We start from the raw sequence: 20,206 nt of genomic DNA on the forward strand, positions 1-20,206 counted from the left end.
GAGTCAAATCGAGCTGGATGTAAAAGCTTTATAAGCAGCCAGTAGTGTGAGGTCACAACAAAACAGCAGTCTGGATACAGTGAGCAGGTCTAAGGTTTAGACTTCAATATGGGAAATCCAAGTTCAAATCCCTACTTGGCTAAGGAGCTTATGTAAAGAGGGGTTTTGGCTGTCTCTCAGCCCAATATACCTCAGGGTGGGCAGGCAGTCAACTAGGGTGACCACTAGCCAATTTTTGATAGAAATGCTTGATGGTTGCAGAGATTCTTGCAAAGTATGCTGGACTGTGTGGGCATTCGTCACATCCAGTACAGCACTTCTCATGATCTTAATCAAGAGAGTGCATCCTTAACACAAATTAGTTTTTTATCGTTAAACCACCCAGAGAGCTCCCTGGCAAAAGCATGGGTTGGAAGAGATCCAACCCAGCTGGTGCTTTGGCCAGTGACCTGATGATGTAAGGGGGCCGGGCCTGCTCCCACCCCTGATGTCATCGACCCCATGGGGGAGGTTCTGGGGTGGTGGTAGAGGAATCCAGACTCTGGACCCCAAACAGTTCCCCACTCCTGCTTTAGATGCTCAGGCCCCAAGTTGTTTAGGGCTTCAGAGGTCAGCACCAATACTTTGAATTAAGGCCAGAAATGGAGTGTCTGGTGTCTCATGATCATTTTGAACTGGCCCAATTAGTAGCCTAGTAGCTCTATTTTGGACTAGCTGAAGTTATTCTTACTGTTCCAGATATTGGTGGTTGATGTTTTTTAATTCCTGTTATTTGAATCCTGACCTCATTGATTTGATTTCCCCCCACTACAGCATTCCATTCTGTGACTAAAGTCATGTAGATAGAGATATTAAGGTTCTTTATTGCTTGGGAATCTTTACCCCACCTCCTTTAATGTGTATTGCTATCATCCATGCCAGGTTATTCTTGCTTCAAACATCCCTCCTAGCCACAGCAGGAGAAGACATTCCCCCACCTACCAACTCTGGATGCTGGGCCTTTATTATATTCTATTTTATATCCCGCCTTTTGCCCAATGCTTTATTTTATATCCTGCCTTTTGTCCTTACTTCTTTGCAACTAGATTTAGCTGCAGTCCCACAGCTATTCCAAACTCTGTTCTTAGGTGAAACTGACAAGCTCAAGGGACTGTATTGCCAGTTTCACAAGAGCAGAGAAGTAGGGACAGTGATGTAGGGTGATTCCCGATGAATGGTTCTTAGTGCTATGAGTTAAAAGATATTGTTCAGCTATTCCATGTTTTCCTTCTTAATAGATTTCCCGTGATAAGAAAAAGAAAGTAGCAGCGGAAAAGCACAGGAGCATTACAAAAGGGAGACAGCATTGTCTGGACACCCTGTAAATTCTGTGAAGGAGTGATTGCACAATAAAAGCCTGGTTTGGAAGCACCTTCTGGATTTAGTAAAATTTACAAGGCTTTCTCCTTAGGTCAGTTCAACTGAGAAGGGTTTTGTTTGGAGAAAACCGGCATCTTTGAAATGAACAATGTTTCCTGGACTCTGTCAGTTTCAGTGGAAGGGTGAGAAAGAAATCTATGACAGTGAAACTAGCAATGCATTCCCACCTTGGTTATAGGGAAGAGAGGTTAAAACCTGAAAAAGTCATTCCTAAATATGTACAACACACAGTGGAGAAAAATACTGGGTGGACTAAAACTGTGCTTTGGCAAAATTGCATTTGCTTGTAGGTTGACACAAAAACATAAGGGAGTTGAAATGTGACTGTACATCTACCATCCTGTACGTCCCTAAAATTGATTTTTAAAACCTGATACCAGTGCTTCTAAAACTGCATTTCTGTCTTTTGCATATCGCAGACAGGCTGGAAGGCACTTTTCAGTGACACGTGTCAATGTCTCCTCGTGTGGGTGTATGCTATGGAAACTATCTCATGAAGAAGCCAGCTTACTATATAACAACCCTTGCCACAATAAATCAATAATGTACTGCTACATCCCATGATGTGGCCTCTCTCTTCTTGAATTAGGGCCAAAACAGACATTATTATAAATCTGTGCCTATCAGCTGCATCGTTTGTTCCTTTTTACTCTAGAGTAGACACTGGGCCGCAATCTGGTTCTTAAAAGGCCCTCCCTGATTCAAATTGGAGGCCTGTGCCTACTCTAGAATAAAACATGAATGGTGTGGGGGCGGAGGGTGAGACACAGCTGCTAAACACAGATTTAATTCAAGTGAGGTTTGTTTTGGCCCTCCTTTGAGGATGCGTAGAAAGGGCACACGGTTTGGAACTCAAAGAGGCCTCTGGTGTGGCTTGCGCTGCCCAGGTCGTCACGCTCTCGGAGGCAAAGCAAGCAACACCCGGTAGCCCCCGCTGTGGAGCGCGGTCGGACTCCCCTGGCATGCGGCTGCGGCATCCTCCTCCCGCGGTGTCCTTGCAGTGCTGCCCGGCTGGTGTAGGGGGCGGTATCCGCACTGGCTTCGGAGCGGGGAAGGCGCGTCCCTGGGGTCTCGGCGCGCGCTGGGTTTGACAGGGAGCGCAGAGAGACCCCCGGCATGGGGAAGCCAGGGAGGCGCAGCTGGAATTACTCACAATCCCTGCCCTCTCTCCAGCCTCTGCAAAGAGGTGGAGGTTAGGGTTAGTTAGGGAGCAGCTGGAGGGAAAAGCCTGGGAGGGAAGGAGAGAGCGGGCAGAGGAGAAGGAAGTGAAGCGGGGAAGGCAGAGGAGACTGGAAGAGGAGGAGGTGGCGGCGCCGGCGGCGGCTCTGGCGCTCTCGGGGGACATAAAGCGGGTCTTTTCCTCTGTGGCTCCTCAGCTTGGATCCCCGGGTGCTGCAGTCGCTCTCTGCAGGCTCGGGAATAAACGACGCTCTCGCGCCCCTCCTAGTCCCCCACCGCCCCCAACAGCCCAAAAAAAAAAAAAAAAAAAAGCTACCCGCCTTTCCCCGGCGGTCCCTTGAACATGGCACCTCGCCTCTTCTGGCTTTTGCTGCTGTTGCCTCAAGGAGCCCGGGAGGAAATGGGGAGCAGGCGAGGAGAAGAAGGGCTGAGGCGAAGCTGCTCCTCCTCCTCTTGAGGCGGCGGCGGCGGCGGCTCCTCTTGGGTCTCTCGCTTTCTCGGACGCGTTGGCTTGTCAACAGGAAAAAAAAAAGATGCCAGCGGCAGCCAAAGGAAGAGCAGGAGCGAGAGCAGGCTGAGGAGGAATCGAGGGCGGAGGAAAGGGAGCCGCTGACGGAGTACAGAAGGTAGAGGAGGAGGAGGAGGAGAAGCATCTCCTCAGGTCGAAGGGGAAGGTGGCCGCGACCGCCAGGAGGAGCTGGCTTCTGCAAGGTCTCGGGTCGTCGTCTCGCCCTCCCTCCCTCCCTTTCTATATACACCTCCCACTCCTGTCCTCCTCCTTCTCCTCCTCAGCATCCTTCACAGACGCGGCTGGAGGGAGGTGCTGCTGCTGCTTGGTGCATGGAGGAGAGAAAGGCAGCCAGGGATCCTCGCCTACCGGAGCGCAAGAGCTAGAGAATCCGCTGCTCCCTTTCCCCTCGGGGGCTTGGCTGCGGGTTACTCTGCTGGTGGTAAGTTCAAATAGACCTGCAGTGTTGATGGGGCGAGAGGGGCGTTTGTTGTCTTTTTTGGGGTGCGTGTGTGTGTTTGGTTTTGTCTCTGCTTTGCTGCTGCTCGAACAGCATCAAAACAGCAGGTAGGTGGATCGAGGGATGGATGGATGGAGCAGCTGCTTTGTCTGCGTGGGCTGCTGGGTGATGGGAGGCGTTATCACCAGCACACCCATCCTTTTCTACGCTGAGGATATGAAAATTATCTGTAATGATTTAAGCGAATCACTTAAAGGGGGGGTATATATATATGTGGCATTATTATGTCATTTCCGTAGGGCAGCCAAAGTCTTAGCAGCATCTTTTCTCTCTCCAGGGGGAAATACTGTGTGGATGAAACCATTATGGTATGAAGTCACTGGGACTGCAGGCTTGCTTGTTTACGTTTCCTGTGTGAACGGCAGATGTGTCAAATTCCTCTGTTCCTTTATGGTTCCCCTCAAGAACTCATTTTTCTGTGCTTATGCCTGCACGCACACATACACAGCAGTTACACAAGGATTTCCTTATTAGGGGCCAGTCATGTTGGCTGCATAATTAAGATGTGAGAGCTGCAACAAACTAATAAAATTGTTCTTTGGACACGCAGTTTAAATAATCTCTTACTGAATCAGTGGGAACGTTTGGCTTTGAAGGCAGAGAGCCAAATTCAGAAGAAATTCACAGGAAAAGAGAAGAGGCAATTCAAGGGTGCATGATACCAATTGCTTTGTTTAAAGTATTTGTGTATATTGTGATGGACATAAACCAGTTTATTCTTCGGATTTGGTCTAGAGGTCCTCCCATACGTTTTGATTTTGACATCAGGTTTGTTACATTATTGAGTGTGAGGCTACAAACAACTAGATTTCTGTATAGGACATTGTATTGTACAGGGGCATGCCTTTTTGTTTAAGCTGCCCACTGAAAAATAAGAACAGGCGACTAAGATTTAGTAGTTAGTTATTTTGACTTTGAGGGATGATTTTATCTTGGTTTTTTCCTGGAAATTTATTTGCTTAATGTGACTGATTTTGTTCACCCCCTTCTGATCAAGGCTTACTGAAAACTGGGAGAGAAGGGCTTTTCTTGGGAAGGTTAATGGTGTCACTAACATTTCATTTTGGATGGGATGGTCATAGTTACATAACTGGGTGCTATCCATATCTGTGTGTGACCACTAAGAAGTTCATAGTTTTCTTCTCTATTGCAACATAGACCTGCTAGTTTCTTATATATTATTATGGGGAAAATGAAGTTTTGCAACCAAAAAGGTTTCTATAGAATACCCAATATAGAAGTATCTTCCCTATGAGATATAAAAAAACAAGGCCTTGCTAATTTGGCATTACTTATAAGCTCTGTACCATGCCATATGTCCAGTAGTTTCTTTTGCCCTGTTTTTTTTGTCATTGATAATACCTCAGTTGTACTAATTTCAATCATCTTTACTATTCTAAAGAACTTCAAAGGGAAAGAAGTAAAGATGGAGGGGGAAATCTTCAAACATAATTACTATATTTCCTTGATGTCAAGTGGCATAAAATGCCACTTTTGCTGGTTGCTTTTGGGGGTGGAGATGTACTCCACAAATTTGAGACACAAAACATTAATATGATTGAAACTGATAAGGGTTTTCTTGCTGACCTCTCAAATGATATGCTGTTTCATCCAATGCCTTTAACAAATTGCTTTTTTCTAATAATGGAAAGGGTACAATCTACCCAATTTAGAGATGATTCTTATATTTTATATTCTAGTAAACCCCAGACCTAAATTGAAAGGTAGAACCTATGTTTTAATTACTCTAGATGGAATAACTGGTTTTAAAACATTTTCACCCTTTTCCCCCCTTGTAAATAAAGGCAATGACTGGGTTCAGTTGACACGATAACCAACAGTGGATTAAATAATCAACGGTGGGTTAAATAGTCAGTGGTTAGTTATTGTGACATCTTTTGGGACTTTTTCACACCATGGTTGGTAATTTGGCCAGAATAACCAACACAAATAACCAATGCTGTACAGAGTTGATTATTTGAACAACCGTTGGTTATTGTGTCATGTGTCATGCACCATTGACTACTTCATCGCACACAGTTGTTTATTTTCGGCAATTACACAGTCCCCTGGCAAGAGTGACCAAAGTGGTGGCTGCCGCTCTAGTTCTGCTGGCAGAACTCACAATGGCTGATGGGATACCAGCGTGAGGACTGAGGGGGAGGGAGAGGGCGGGGATGTGTCAATCAAACACACCGTTGACTAACAGTCAACTCGACGCTGGCCTTAATCCACACCACAGTTGATTATAATCATGTCATGTGGGGAGTACCCCCTTGATAATCAATCTTGGAGTTTACTGTTGACCTACCATTGACTACTGTGTTGTCCGAATGCAGCCAATGTAAGTTCTGAAGTGACTGCTTCCTTTTAGTTTAGTTCAGATGAAACATCCCTTTTTCAGAGTAATTTTGCCCCAGTCTGTGTTAGGTTTGCCCTATTGGCATTATTTACTGGAAAAGTTCTTCCTTGATATTCCATAGTAATGTGAATTAGAGCGCAATCCTATGTATGTTTAGACAGAAAAAAATCCTATAATTTCCAGCATTCCCCAACCAGCATGGCTAGCTGGGGGATGCTGGAAGTTGTACTTCTTTTTTATGGGATTGAACCCTTATATATTGAAGGAGATCAATAATGTTGACAACAGAAGTGGATGGTGTGTGTATGTCTGTATATTTCCCTGAAATACCCATACAATTATGTTGAACTTTAAGCTTGGTGGTAAGTGTGGATGAAACATTTTTCTGGAATTCCATATTTTTTGTCTCATACTCTCTATCTGTTCATTCCTGCCTGCTTCTACCACTGCTTAATGTATAAATTAAGTCAAATTATTTTAACAGAGATCTGCATCTTCGCTCTTGTGATATGAAATGTTAAGGTCTGCTAACCTGTTCCATTGCCATAATTGTCCATATGAACTTTGGACAGTTCAGCAACCTTGTAATTTTTTTTAAATGGGCATAGTAAAGTTGCATCCTATCACTTTAATACACTCCTAAATGAGAATTATGAACACCTCTCCACATATTTTTATGACCATTGTCTTTGATACCTTTCAGCATAGTGAAACTCAGTTATAGTTGCTCTTATACATTCTTCTTAAATACTATATCTGATTTCTAATGTCACATCTTATAAAAATGGTTCTCTAAACAAGTTCAAAGTTACTCAAAAGAATTCTGTTCTGATGTTCTCAAACCTCCTGTTCTCAACAACGTGCAGATTTGCTAAAGTGCTACATTTAAATAATTATATTGCAGATCTTCAAAGCCTTGTAATGTAATCCTGTTCATATTTACTGGGAAGGAAGTCCCTTTAGGTTTAAGCCTACTCCCAGGTAAGTTTGTGGCCCTGTTCAGAAGACACCTTAAACCATGACTTTAACCACAGTGATTAAGCCAGAAAGCTGGGCTGTGTTCAGAAGACACCTTAAACCATGGCTTTAACCATGGTGAGTAAAGCAAAAAGCCATGGTTTAAGGTGTTTTCTGAACAGGCCCACTATGTGGATTTGCAGCATAAATCTTTAATGTTCTCCTTCAGTGCCATGAAACAGGGACAGGCAACTTGGTGTCCTCCAGTTGCTAACTCTCATAAACCCCAACCAGCATGGCCAGTAGCCAGAAGTGGTTGTAGTTGTAGTCCCACAACATGTGGGGGAGGGGGAAGGGACAGCTCCTGTCTCCTGTTCTAATGAAACTGAAATGCCAATGTTTAAAGAAGCAGCCACAAATCCACTTGCCAGCTGGTCAGGGGCAAGTAGATTTAGCTCTCTGGCAAGATAAATGCTTTTGAGAAGAGAATGAGGAGAGACCACAGTTCATTGACAGGGTGCATGCTTTTGTATCTAAAGTAAGGGTGGGCAACTTATGGCCTTCCTGATGAGTTAGATGGACAAATGGTCTAGCTCACTATAAGGCAGCTTCCTATATTCAGTATAATGCAGCTTCATAAGTTAATTTATGTTCACTCATATCCCCCTTCATGAGCACTCAGAAGCTAAGAAACAGCAGAAGCTTTCTCTTTACCCAAGCAAAAGTGAAATGAATTTCTGCCTCCCCCTTGGCCTTACGTGCATGCCAGAGGACTTGGTCAAGGGGAGGGAAGGGAAGAGGTTGGCGGTGAACACAAATAAAGGCTGGCTAGTAAGCTGCCAATATTTGTGGCCCCTGAGTGCATAATGTGTTTATAGTAGTTTTTTCTGGCTAATGATTCCTGGCTTGGAAATCTATAGTCTCATGGTTGTATAATTTTGAAAAACATTTAACACATGCATTTGAACTAACATTTATATAGCACTAACAAGGTGTTAGAGGAGTTACATAGAATTCAGAAGTTGTTCCTATTAAAAGAGATTCCAGACTTTTGAGAGATTTTCCACTGTCCATTGCTTCAGAGTATCTTGCATGTCCTTAGGATCAGAGTTAGACAGGATTTAAAGGAGTGTGTGTGTTGCTATGCATAGTTGAACAGTCCTGTAATAGAGCTTTGTACTCCTGCATAGACATGAAGAGGTGGACATATAATTCAGCAATGCTACCTTATCTTTGACCTGACTATGCCCATATTCACAATGTTTGGATGATACAGTGGCTTTGGAACTCTCTTCCTGGTGAAGTTAGACTGGCTCCCACCTTGATGGGCTTTCGGAAGCAGGCAAAAACATGTTTGTTCCAGCAGGCCTTTGGAGAATAATCTGGTCCTCCATCTATGTTAAGGACTTGTAAAGTTTATGTTTTAATATTGTAAAAAAAAATAATTGTACATTTCTTTTCCTAGGTTTGAAATGTATATGTTTTAAATTTTGTAAGGCAGCCTTGAGGCCCAGTATTGGGCAAAAGGCGGGATACTACTACTACTACTACTACTAGTAGTAGTAGTTTTATTATGCTTTCATGGTTTTAATTTTTGTGAACTGCCCAGAGAGCTTCGGCTATTGGGCAGTATAAAAATGTAATAAATAAATAAATTAAAATAACAACAACAATCTCTAACATGGTTTAGCATTGCTTTCTAACTGAACTTCAAACTTCTCCAAGCCAAGTTTAAATAAGAGCATACTGCAACATACCCTTTGATTTATGTTGCCCAACACAAAGACCCTTTACTTTTTTGTCCTTTTAAAGTCTATCTTCTGCTGCTTTTGTCTTTATGGTGGATTTGTACTAAAGAAATTTCAATTTTAAAAAAATTATTTTTAGTTTGGCCAGGGAAAACCAGGCATATGTATGATACCTTTTAAGAAACACATTGACTACTGACAGTGGCTGCCTGCCAGGCAATAAGCTGCCTTGGCAACCTGTCTGAGAAGAAATAGAACAAATTTCATGCAACATGTTTTGTAAGATTTAAATTCTGACAATGATTAAAACAAAGACAGTAAACCAGCATTCTTTCAGAAAACTATTGTGATGAAGCCATGACCCTATTGTTTGGTGAAGAAGGCCGTTGTGCACATTTCTATGGGCACTATCCACCAGCACTATAGGAAGCTAGTGCTTTCTACAGCAACTGAAAACTATCTTAAACTAATATTTCCAGAATAGAATAAGCCAGTGAAGCTTGCAGAAGAGAACTCCTCTGACCTGCCTTGTTCCAGAAACACTAGTTTTTGGCTGGTTTCCAGGATGTGCTAGCCTCCTGTTGCGCTGGTGGTCATTCCCCCCAGAGCAACCTAAAGGCCACTGGCAAATTGCCAGCAATGGATATTGCCCTATGTGTTAGCAAGTTTCTGCCATCACCTCCCCCTTTCCTCTAGCTCTGGCCAGGGAGGAAGTCCAGAACTCCCAAGAATTATCTGCCTGGGAAAGGTAGCGACTGGCTAGTCCCATTACCATGGGAAACAGCAGGTTTTCTCTTTTTTCCTTTAGGCAAAAGAAGAACTCCAAGTGGCTTGGACCGGTGGGAAGAGAAGTCTCACTTGGTTTTGTCAGCACCTCACTATCAAACTAGGGTGACCATATGAAAAGGAGGACAGGGCTCCTGTATCTTTAACAGTTGCATAGAAAAGGGATTTCAGGAGGTGTCATTTGTATATATGGAGAACCTGGTGGAATTTCCTCTTCATCACAACAGTTAAAGCTGCGGGAGCCTTGCCCTCTTTTAAAACTGGTCACAGTATAGCTGCAGTATAGCTCCTGCAGCTTTAACTGTTGTGATGAAGAGGAAATTTCTCCTTGCCTCTCTCCTTTAATGAAATTCACCTTTATGTATTAAAAAAATAATGAGGCACAAATAATACATGGGTTAAATTGGCCTGATTATCTCTAGTTAAGTTGCAGAAACATACGTGAGGAAACTTTATTATACTGGGAAATGTTTTTTCTTCTCTTGACTTGTGTGAAAGTTAAGCATGCAATTAAGGGCTTGCCCAAATGAGATTGGTGCTTTAAAACAAAGGCTTGTTTTTATCCCATCCTTTCATCCAGGTTGCTCAAGGTAGTGTACCTGATGCCTGCCATTTAATCTGTACATGTAGCAATCTTTGGGGGTCAGTTTGAGCAGAGGGATAGGCCCAAGGTCATTCAGTTTGGCTGAACAGGCATATAAAACCTAGATGTGTTTGGTATATCGATGCCACCATAGGCAACCTTGCATGGTGCTATAATTAGAAAGCTAACATATTGCTATAATTAGAAAGCTAACATATTGTGAGTGACATTTCTGGGCTCTAGAGTGCCCAAGCTATGGACATTCTAGAGCAGGCTTCCCCAGCCTCATGTCCCAACGCCGCAAATGTTGGACTACAGTTCTGATCATTCCCAGTCAGCGTGGACAATTCTGGCTGGGGATAATAGAGTTGTAATTCAACACTCATTAATTCCTGAACACATTTAATTGGGAATAGGTCCCATTTGTTTCTATACTTCCAGATATTCTTGCGTGGCATCTCAGCCACAGTCCGTCCATGTCTGGTAGGCAGGCAGAGCGAAATCTACCATTTATATCTCAATCCATCCAGAGGCACAGAACCTTGATGGTGTTTGGGAGTCCTCCTGGCACCTCCTCTTGAAGCACTGAGAAATGAAAATGACTCTGACAATATATTGTTTTCTCTGACATTCTTGACTCCTTGCTCATCTGGCAGCAGGGAGGCAGCAGGCTGCTTTGCACCAGTGGTCTTAATTGGCTATAGTCAGAAATTCCACAGCACTGAGGAATGGGAACATTCTGCATCTCCTTGGACTCCTTGAGGTCCCTTGATATGCCTTTAACTGTTCATTTGCATTCTCTCTCTCTCTAGAATATGGCTTTCATGTTGGATTTCACCACTTGCCTAACTGATTATGTGTTGAATTTCCAGCGAGACTTGCTCCGAGGTCCAGCTGGCTGTGGTCACCAATAAGAAACAGTGTAGAAGTGTCATCTCTTCAGCCTACCTCCCATCTGGACTCTGTATATTGGGTGTAAGAGGGGAATGGGCACACTTGTCATGTCTAACCCTACTGCCCCTGTTTTGGGAGAAGATGTTTCAGGTAATCAATCAGAATCAGATTTTGAACTAGAAGACGCAGCACCAGACACCAGCCAGCCTGTACCAGTGAGGGAGGAAGCTCTCACGGGCGATTCCCCAGCTGGGAGTCAGCCCTCTCCAGAGCTTATCTCCTCAAGGCCAAATCCTATACACTCAGTGGGAAGTGAAGTTTCTTCTGGAGGTGAGCCTCCTGACAAGCTAGCTGATGCTAGGGTCCGACGGAAGCTCAAACACGCGGGGAGGAAGGAAGGCGTGAGAAAGTCGGTTCGACTAGGATTGCACCAGAACCTGCCTCCGCATCAGGTGCTCTGAAGGGTGTTTGGGAAGTAGCTTCCTATTCTTCTTGAACAGACAATTGTCTTGCTTAGTTTGGATAGTTTTGCCTAGGGGGACGTTTCCAAGAGATTAGACTCTATTCAGGTAGAAGAGACGTTTGCTGCTTAATAAAAGCTTTGTAGATTACTTAGCAAGCCTCCTCATTTGCCTCCCATCGAAAGCAGGAGTGTTCTGAGAAACACGACAATACTCAGAAGAACCTTGGGCGACCAAATTTGTCAGCAATTTGTGCTGAGCATTGATGTGGTGTTAAGCTAGCAAAATGTCAGTAGGAATGCCTAAAGGAGAAGGTGTGCTTCACACTACTCTTCTGAGTTCACAAAGTGCCACCTCATCTATATGGAAGGAATCAGATCCGCAAATGACGTGTCTAAGTTCTCAAGCATAGAGAAGTGTATGCAATATTGAGACTGCACTAGGAACCCACTCACCCTTTTGCACAATCCATAAATTATATTTCCCCCTATCTTTATAATGGCATGGACTGTCGGATCTCAACTAGTTGAGCATTTCTGTATCCACGTATAGTAATTGCAGTGTGGGGAGGGGGCCTCACAGCAATGGAGGAAAGGGTTAAGCCTCTGCTCTCCAGCTGCTACCCCCAACCCAATCATCGCCATGTTGCAATTTGCTTGGAGAAGCCTTCCATTGAAGCCAAACTTAACCTTCCCCTTTCCCAGCTACAGTGCCCCACCTGCTCAATTAGATTGGAGAAAGGCCTTCCATTGGTGTTGGGGGGAGGGATGTGTTGAGTGTGTGTGTGAGTATGTGTTTGTTATATAAAAATAATGTGTGTGTGAATGAAAGAGTTGTATATGTGGATATGATTGCATTCATATGTATAGGGATGCGTGTGTGTGTGTGTGTGTATTGCATTCATGTATGTGTGGATGGGAGTGTGACTGATCTCTAAAAGCAAATGGGAATCTGCAGGTGGAATGCAGTTTGACTTGGTAACTTTCTACTAAGATATGTTGCATTTGACAGCTTAGGATATTTCATGTGGTGAACTTGGAGTGAGGGAGAAAGAAACCATATATGATGGAGAACAAGGAAATATCTATTTACATTTCATCTGAAGAACCTAACATTATTTGCTCACATTTTCCACTCACCATAGTTAAGCAACTGTTGACCTTTTGAAGGCTGGAAAGACAATATTTACTTTGTGTAGTCTTTTCTCTCTTTTTCACCCCTGTTCAGACCATTTGCCAGTTTCATTCAATGTTAACATGAAGTGCTTTTCTGAAAAGGATCTCTCACTTTGCTTTTGTCATTGTGTGTGTGTGTTTGTGCACAATCCTGTGAGTTGTATGTGGAGGAAGAAAGGCTACACAGGTGTAGCTTTGAGAAGTGGGAACCTTGTGGGTCCATGTACTTGCTGAAGGACCTAGGAGACTCCTATGAATCCAATGCTACTAGCCCCTTATTGCTCCAGGATATAGCCTGGTAGGTTTGGTACTTCAGTGAGAGATGTGGAACTGGACTCTTTGGGATAACCCCAATGCAGGGACTGCGAAATAAGTGCAGACACTGGGGCATGCAGCTTCCTACTCCATGGTCAGATAGACTGGGTTTTCCCTTTTATGGCATGGATGCACTCTAGGGACTGGTTCAGGCATGCATGCACGCACGCACATCACTTTATTTCTCTGTGTTATGATTGGCAGTTTGTGGGGAGGCTACTCATTGCTAAAGGCAAAGTTAAAGCAAGATCTACCTCTGTGTCTCTGTTGCAGCATTGCCATTGTTATTGGTATTATTGTGTTCCATTGCATTGTATATGAGCATTTGTACTGCTGGCGTACATGTGGTGTCAGGAGCAAAGCTAATTAGTCCCAACAGATGAAGCATATTAGCTCAGCTGAAAATGAGGAACAAGAAGGTTGAAATTCTGTTTTTTCAGAATGGAAAGAGGAAGTGGAGAAAATTGATGGAAAGGAAAGATTGCCTTAAAATCTAGCAAAACCCACCTGGTTTTAAGCTTTGTACCATTTCCAATTTAGGCTGTAGCTTGATTGAAAAGTGCTAGGAATGCTAAATTCCCAGAAAACTACTACCTTTAAGTATTGTGCATCTGCTCCACTGAATAATAAAGATATTTGTGTGGAATGAATAAAGGTCTCCCCCCTCCTCCAGCCCCATGTGTTTCCTTTTGGAAAACTATCAGATATGTACTTGCCAGAGCCATTAGCTCTAAAAGGCAATAAAATGTAAGAAGCAGCAAACCAAGCCCAAAAATGTTTAGTATAGCTGTTTGGGGATATGTGGCCTTCAAAAAATGTCATACAAACGCCCCTTGATTGTGACTTTATTGGACATAGTAAATTAACATTGGCATTGGACAGAATTATATAGGTTTAGACCAGGCCTGTATTACATAAGGCCTGGTGGGCTCATTGTGGCCGCTTCCCTGGCTATTGATAACCCCTGGGAGACTTCCAAGCACCTGTTGTTTGCAGCCCTTTCCCACTTCTTTATAGGAACATCTGCAGCCAACAGAGGCCCATCGACAGGGGGATGGATGGAGATGGAAAAATTTCTGTGTTACGTTAAATGCTGCTTTCCCTCTCATCATGGGGGAGAGAAATACCTGATGGAACGCCTCTCCCAACATGTACCTACCCGTACGCTACGCTCAACATCTAAGGTCCTCCTCCAGCTGCCTACTCCGAGGGAAGCTCGGAGGACAGCAAAAAGAGAGAGGGCCTTCTCTGTGGTGGCCCCCCAATTGTGGAACAAACTCCCTAACGAGGCCTGCCTGGCAACGACATTGTCATCTTTTCGGTGCCAGGTCGAGACTTTTCTCCCAGGTATTTAGCAATGCGTAATTAGCCTGGGTCTGTTTTTTTAGGGTCATAGTTTTTAAAAAGTTGTTACAGTTGTTTTTAAATGTATGTGTATATTGTATGTTTTTCTCGTTTTTAATTTTTGTATGTTGTTTTTAAGTGTTTTTATCTTATGTAAACCGCCCAGAGAGCTTCGGCTGTGGGGTGGTATACAAATGCAAGAAATAATAAATAATAATACATAATCAGTGGTGCATGATGGAATTGGCACCATTCCCCCCCCCCCCTAGCCTGTTGCAGCCATCTTACATGGGCCTGATTGGTTCTGAGCCACCTTCAGTTTGTGAATGGCTGGAAGAATGAGATCCGCCTGGGAGAGTGAAATCTGCCTGTGCTGGTGCTTCTGAAATCCACAATGAGGATAGAAATAAAATGATGTGCTAGAGGGGTGAGTGGGTGGGTGGGGACAGGCAGGGAAGAAAAACAAAATGTGGTAGTGGAAATGGAAGTGCAGACATCTGTGATGCAGTGGTGAAAGAGTGAGGGCACTATGGGATACAGAGAGAGAAAAAGGGGGCTTCATAACTGATCTGCACTCATTGGTGTGCAATGACACATTCACGTTTAAGGACGACACAAAATTATTCAGGATGCTAAGACTCTGAGCGTACTGTAGTGAATTTATTCAAGGTGGTGAATGGGCAACAAGATGGCAAATGAGATTCAGTGTTAAGTAACTGCAAAGCAATGTTTATCAGGGCAGGAAAAAATACACTGTTGGGGGCTGAACAAGGGATGGATGAATCCGTTTCACTTTCTGTAACTTTCATGCTCTTTGAAGCACACATTTGTTCCATCTCGTTTTCACATCAGTTTGTACAGTTTATGGGTAAAAGTCTGCACAAGAATTCACATGCATTTTTGGATGCATTTTTCTTAATGTACGCAGTGGTTTTTTTTAATCAGAACTGCATTGCAAAATTTGGAGAAGTGTAAGAAAGATATTTCATCTAGGAAGTGCAAATGAACTTGGTTCATATTAAAATGTGAACCAAATGAATTTCTCCCCCATCCCTTGTCTGAACTAGCACTGACTCTAATCGAGAAAGAGATTTGGTGTTGTGGTTGGATAGCTCCTTGGCATCTGTTGGCTATGAAAAAAAGGCAATTCCATGTTTGAAATTATTAGGAAAGAAATTTAAAATAAAGTTATAAAAATCTAGGTTCAGTTAAACCTTGAATGCTGTGTGCATGGTTCTGTTTACTGTACCTCCAAAAGAACATCATGGGTTTGGTAAGGTACAGAAACAGGCAACCAAAATGATCAAGGTTTGGAAAATATTCCCTGCAACAGCTAAAGCATTTTTAAAGCCTAGAGTGGTGGTGGCCCACTAGCTCAGCTGGGTTTAAACGGGGTGGGTAGGTTTAAGGCTACCATCCTATGGGTTGCACCGTTAATGATAGCAAGCCCCAAACTTGGAGGCTTATGATCACCCTGTACAGGTGTCTGTGCAGGCTCCAGAGGCCTCTTAAGACACAGAAGGGAATGCTGTGTGTGTGTTGTGTGTGTGTGTGTGTGTAAAACATCTGTCCCAGGATTGCCCAGGTCTCCTATAAAAACTAAGAGCCTGGCCTCCTCACTTTGCTCAGTCAACTTAAGAATATCTGCTGTGTGGTGGGCTTCAGCAACTGACTTCATTGGCTCTGGATTTAGTTATGGTTGCCTGTGCCCCCACTCTGACAGAGAGGTTCTAAGCTTCCGCCATTCCAGTGGGCTTTCCCTTCCTTTCCTCTTGAGGTTTCTGGAAGGGAAGGGAGAATGATTCTTGCTCATTGGCTTATTCACTGGCACTAGAAATCGTGCTGTTCATCATGACCATAGCCCCTGCCCAGTCTTCCTTCCTGGGAACCAATCTTTATTTATTACAGCTGGGTTTGTCCTTCAAGAAGAGCAGCGCCCTATGATCTCCTGTCCAGGCTCTGATTAGGCCCACCACACCGGCTTACCTTCAACAATATTGATTGCTCCAAAAGCATTCTCCGGAGGCCACTTGACCTTCTGCCTCAGGCGCAGCGATGCTCAATGACATCATATCAACCCCAAGGTTGGAAAGAAGAGAGTGAGAGACTTTCAGTCACTGGCTTAGGGCACCGAACTCATATGGTGGAGCTCAGACCTCAGGTCGGTATTTACTGATCTTCTATTTCTACACTGATACTCTTTTCTGTTGTCTAAACAGCCAGAGAATGGGGAGTTGGAATGGTCATTAGGTGAAGGATGTGAAACAAATTCCTAGATGCCTGAGCTTTAAGGCTGCCCATTGCAACTTTTCTTGCAACATTGGCACTATTACCACTGGACCTGTCTGGGGCCCTGTAGACTAGTAGCAGCCGGTAAGGCTCCCAGACAACTCCAAAGAAGTGGAAAGAACTGGCCAGCCACAGCACACTAACAAGAGAAGAGCAGCTCTTCTACCCAATAAAAGATAAAAACAACAACAGAAGGCCATTGTAGCCCCCTGCCTCCGCCCCATGGAAGACACCTTAACTAGTGTTAGGGTAAAAAACCCAACCAGAAAAGGAGGGAACAGGAAAACCAGACAAATCCAGATGCAGTGACTACTTCTTTATTTGATCTACACATGTAGAGGAAGAATAACTCACCCTCGGCGGATCGAAAGCAAGATTCTCTACCCATCATCCACAACTAACATCTTTTATAACATTCCTGATGAGCTCATGGCCCATCCCTCCTCCCATCCGTTATTGATTGCAGAGTTATACATTTTCCATAAATGAAACTATTTCTAACAGCTAACAACACATAATATTGTGACAACTATGCCATGTTTATGTAACTTACTGTACCAGATAAGCCCCCCAGGGCAGGTGAAGCTAACTTTGCTGACCATTGGGGTGGTTTTTTCGTGATAACAAGGAGCAGTGCGCCAGAGCGTCTGGAAATATGGAAACTCAAATCCGGTGATCCAAGGCTCCGGTAGCTGCGGTTTAGGAAGTTGTTACCCTTGACCAGACAGATTAGGGACTTGCTTTGTGAGTTAGAAAGTGCAGAGCAACCTTGAACAACTTTCCAACTGCATTGCTGATGATGGAAGGGGGAAGGGAGGGGTATAGTGGCAGAGCCTTGAGTGTTTGGTATACTCTTTCCCCAGAAAAGTGGTCTTTTCAGTGGGGGTCCTTTTGGCCACCCTAACACTAGGTCCCCCTTTAAATTGGCAATGCTCCTCCCTGGCAAAAAGCACTATTGCTATTCTTGTAAAAATATTTGACTTTTACCGGCTTGTTATATTTTTGTTGCTATGATCAGGGGATGCAATCAAATTTAAGAAGCTCAGGTTTAATTTCTAAAATGTAATTCTAAGCTCTTGAGTTGCCAATATTTATATTTTGGAACCAAGGCAAATCTTTATAATTGCATTAAAATTATTCACAAAGTGGTTCTGTTGCTGATAGTGGCTTGATTCAGTCATATTGGTTACTCCTTCCATCCCACACACTTATTTGTATACACAAACAAGGGTTATGGGATTGCCCTTTCGACTCTTGTGAGTACAGGAAAGCTTTTATGCAATTCTGTGCTTCACTTTGTGCTCTGAAAATAGTTAAGCGTGGGATTGGCAGCTAATCTGCTGATATAAGGACTTGCATAGTGGGAGGGTCTCTGTGGAAAAAATGAAAAAAGATAAAGAGATATTGTCGGTAAACAGTTTCTCAGGGCCATGCTAGACAATATACTATTCAGACAATTAGCATGTGCATAGGTGTCTTTTAAAAATTTAAATAGCTGGCCCTGATCTGAATTGGGACCCTGACATGGAAGACAGGGGGGCTTTAACCCTTCACCCTTCAACCATCCCACTGCAGTTCTGATCTGGATCACACCCTGACACCTGCTATTTATTTTTTTAAAAAAACCATTCATGCAATTGCTAATTGTGTGAATGTCACCTTATCTTGTTTGGGTGGGATGTGATTTGTGTCAAATGAAGAGGCTTGAAACTTTGGCATCTCTTGTACTTATGCAACATGGCTGGTTGATTTGCCACTGGTGATTAATAGAAGCATTATTTGCAGCTCTGCCACTTTGTCCCTAATATTTCTGGTGGCATACAGGAAAGGATTTATTTATTTATTTATTTATTTTATTACATTTCTATACCGCCCAATAGCCAGAGCTCTCTGGGCGGCTCACAAAAATTAAAACCATTCAAAGTAAAAAACAACAATATAAAACTATAATATAAGATACAATATAAAGTGATTTCTCTTCCAGTCCAAGTGATGGCACCAGAAGACAGGCTTTATACTTAGTATAACGTCCAGGAGCCACTAGTTTCGGGGGACTGTTGAAGAACAAAGAAAACAAAATCAAGATGAAAGGGAATCTGCAAAGGGCCGTTAGTACATTTCTAAAATGAGAAACACTGGCTGCAGGCACACAAAATGATAAACTAGAATTCTGGAGATCCTGGCTTGTTCATGAGCATCCATGCTGATGCCCACTTGCTCCCAATTGGCTCCGCCCTGCAGTAGAAGTGGCTTTAGCAACAAGAAACCCAAAAAACTCATAGCGTTACATCTGAACCCGACTCTTGACTTGTTGCTCCCAACTAAACCAGGAATTGTAATTTAAAAACCATTTTAAAATCTCGGTTTCAGACTATGGTTTATTAGGAGACCAACAAAGCAAGAATCCCAGTTCAGACATTACACTAAAACCTTTCATCCTGGTGAGTTCCTGGTTACTGAAGCTGCTCCCATGGTTTATTGCATGGTCCCCTCTGTTACCAGCACAGCTGTGAGGAGATTCAAGTATTCTACTTTTTGATTAAACATAGCTTTTATGTCATTAAACCTGACAAACTGGTTTTTCTTAACCATGGTTTGTTTGAAACAAGCCAGCTTCATAAACCATGGTTTGAAGTTACCTTGTTCCAAACAAATTGTAGTTAAGATTAATCACAATTTGTTGGATTTGAATCAAATAGCAAGTCAAGATTAATCAAAACAAGAAGTGAACACTTCCGAACTCTTCCTTGTGACTGTGCTGGAGGAGAAGAGGAGAGGGGGGAGTGCACAAGCCATGACATCTGAATGCAACCACTATGAATATATATATATATATATATATATATATATATATATATATATATATAATTTATTTAGTGGCTGGCTTATTGGTACTGTATAAAGAACATTTATCAGCTCCAACAGGAAGTAAGCATGCTTTGCTTGTAACCATGTGGCACAGATTGAGGCCCCATGGTTTGTGAAGGGCCCCCAAACGGCTCCTATGACAGGGGGCAGCGGTTTCTGCTTTCAACGCAGTAGCAAAATAAATAAATAAATGCTGTGACAGCCAGTCAGTGATAACTGCAGTCCTGCCGTGCACCCTTTTAAAGGAAAAATCCTCCCCACACCTTTCTTAACTTTGAGTTGTATGAGCTGAACCAAACAGACAGTGCCTTTGGGGAGAGACACAGCCAAAGAGGGCACAGGACTGACGAAAAGACCAATACATTGAATATCATAGAATACAAATCTATCATTATTCTGGCTAATTTTGATGGGAGGATAGCATCTTTACACAATTTTATTGCAATAACAAGAATAAAAAAAATGGTGCGCTGCTTGGCAAAACCAAACCAAATATGGATAACTTACCCCCTTCTTAGAAGGAGGAAGATGCCATGGCATAAACTCTCCATAATTGCTTTTTTTTTGTATAGCATGTTCTAGAGTATCTGCCCGAGCATCATGGGTATTTGTTGTGGAGGAAGGAAGGGCAGTGTCATGGCACTTCCCTTATACTGAATAACAGGCTTGACTGACCTGGAAAAGGGCTTTTAAAGAGAGAGTGTTCAAATGACTAATTTTGGCTGTCATGTTCTACAAATGAGGCACAAGGAAGGGTCCAGGATGGAGAAGATTAAAGATCCCATTGTCATCTCCAGC

The 20,206-nt window shown here is 43.2% G+C and overlaps 1 protein-coding gene across 1 annotated transcript in view; it reads left to right on the top strand.

Annotated features, from left to right (window-relative positions):
• The first annotated feature begins 3,458 nt into the window (after positions 1-3,458).
• Positions 3,459-20,206, top strand: part of HECW2 (HECT, C2 and WW domain containing E3 ubiquitin protein ligase 2) — a 198,942-nt gene continuing 182,194 nt past the window's right edge. The window contains exon 1 of the mRNA XM_063116233.1: positions 3,459-3,548. The gene's annotated coding sequence lies outside the window, so the exon portion shown is untranslated. The remainder of the gene's footprint in view (positions 3,549-20,206) is intronic.

The sequence above is a fragment of the Elgaria multicarinata genome, chromosome 2 (assembly GCF_023053635.1).
Source record: "Elgaria multicarinata webbii isolate HBS135686 ecotype San Diego chromosome 2, rElgMul1.1.pri, whole genome shotgun sequence".
Classification (NCBI taxonomy): Eukaryota; Metazoa; Chordata; class Lepidosauria; order Squamata; family Anguidae; genus Elgaria; species Elgaria multicarinata.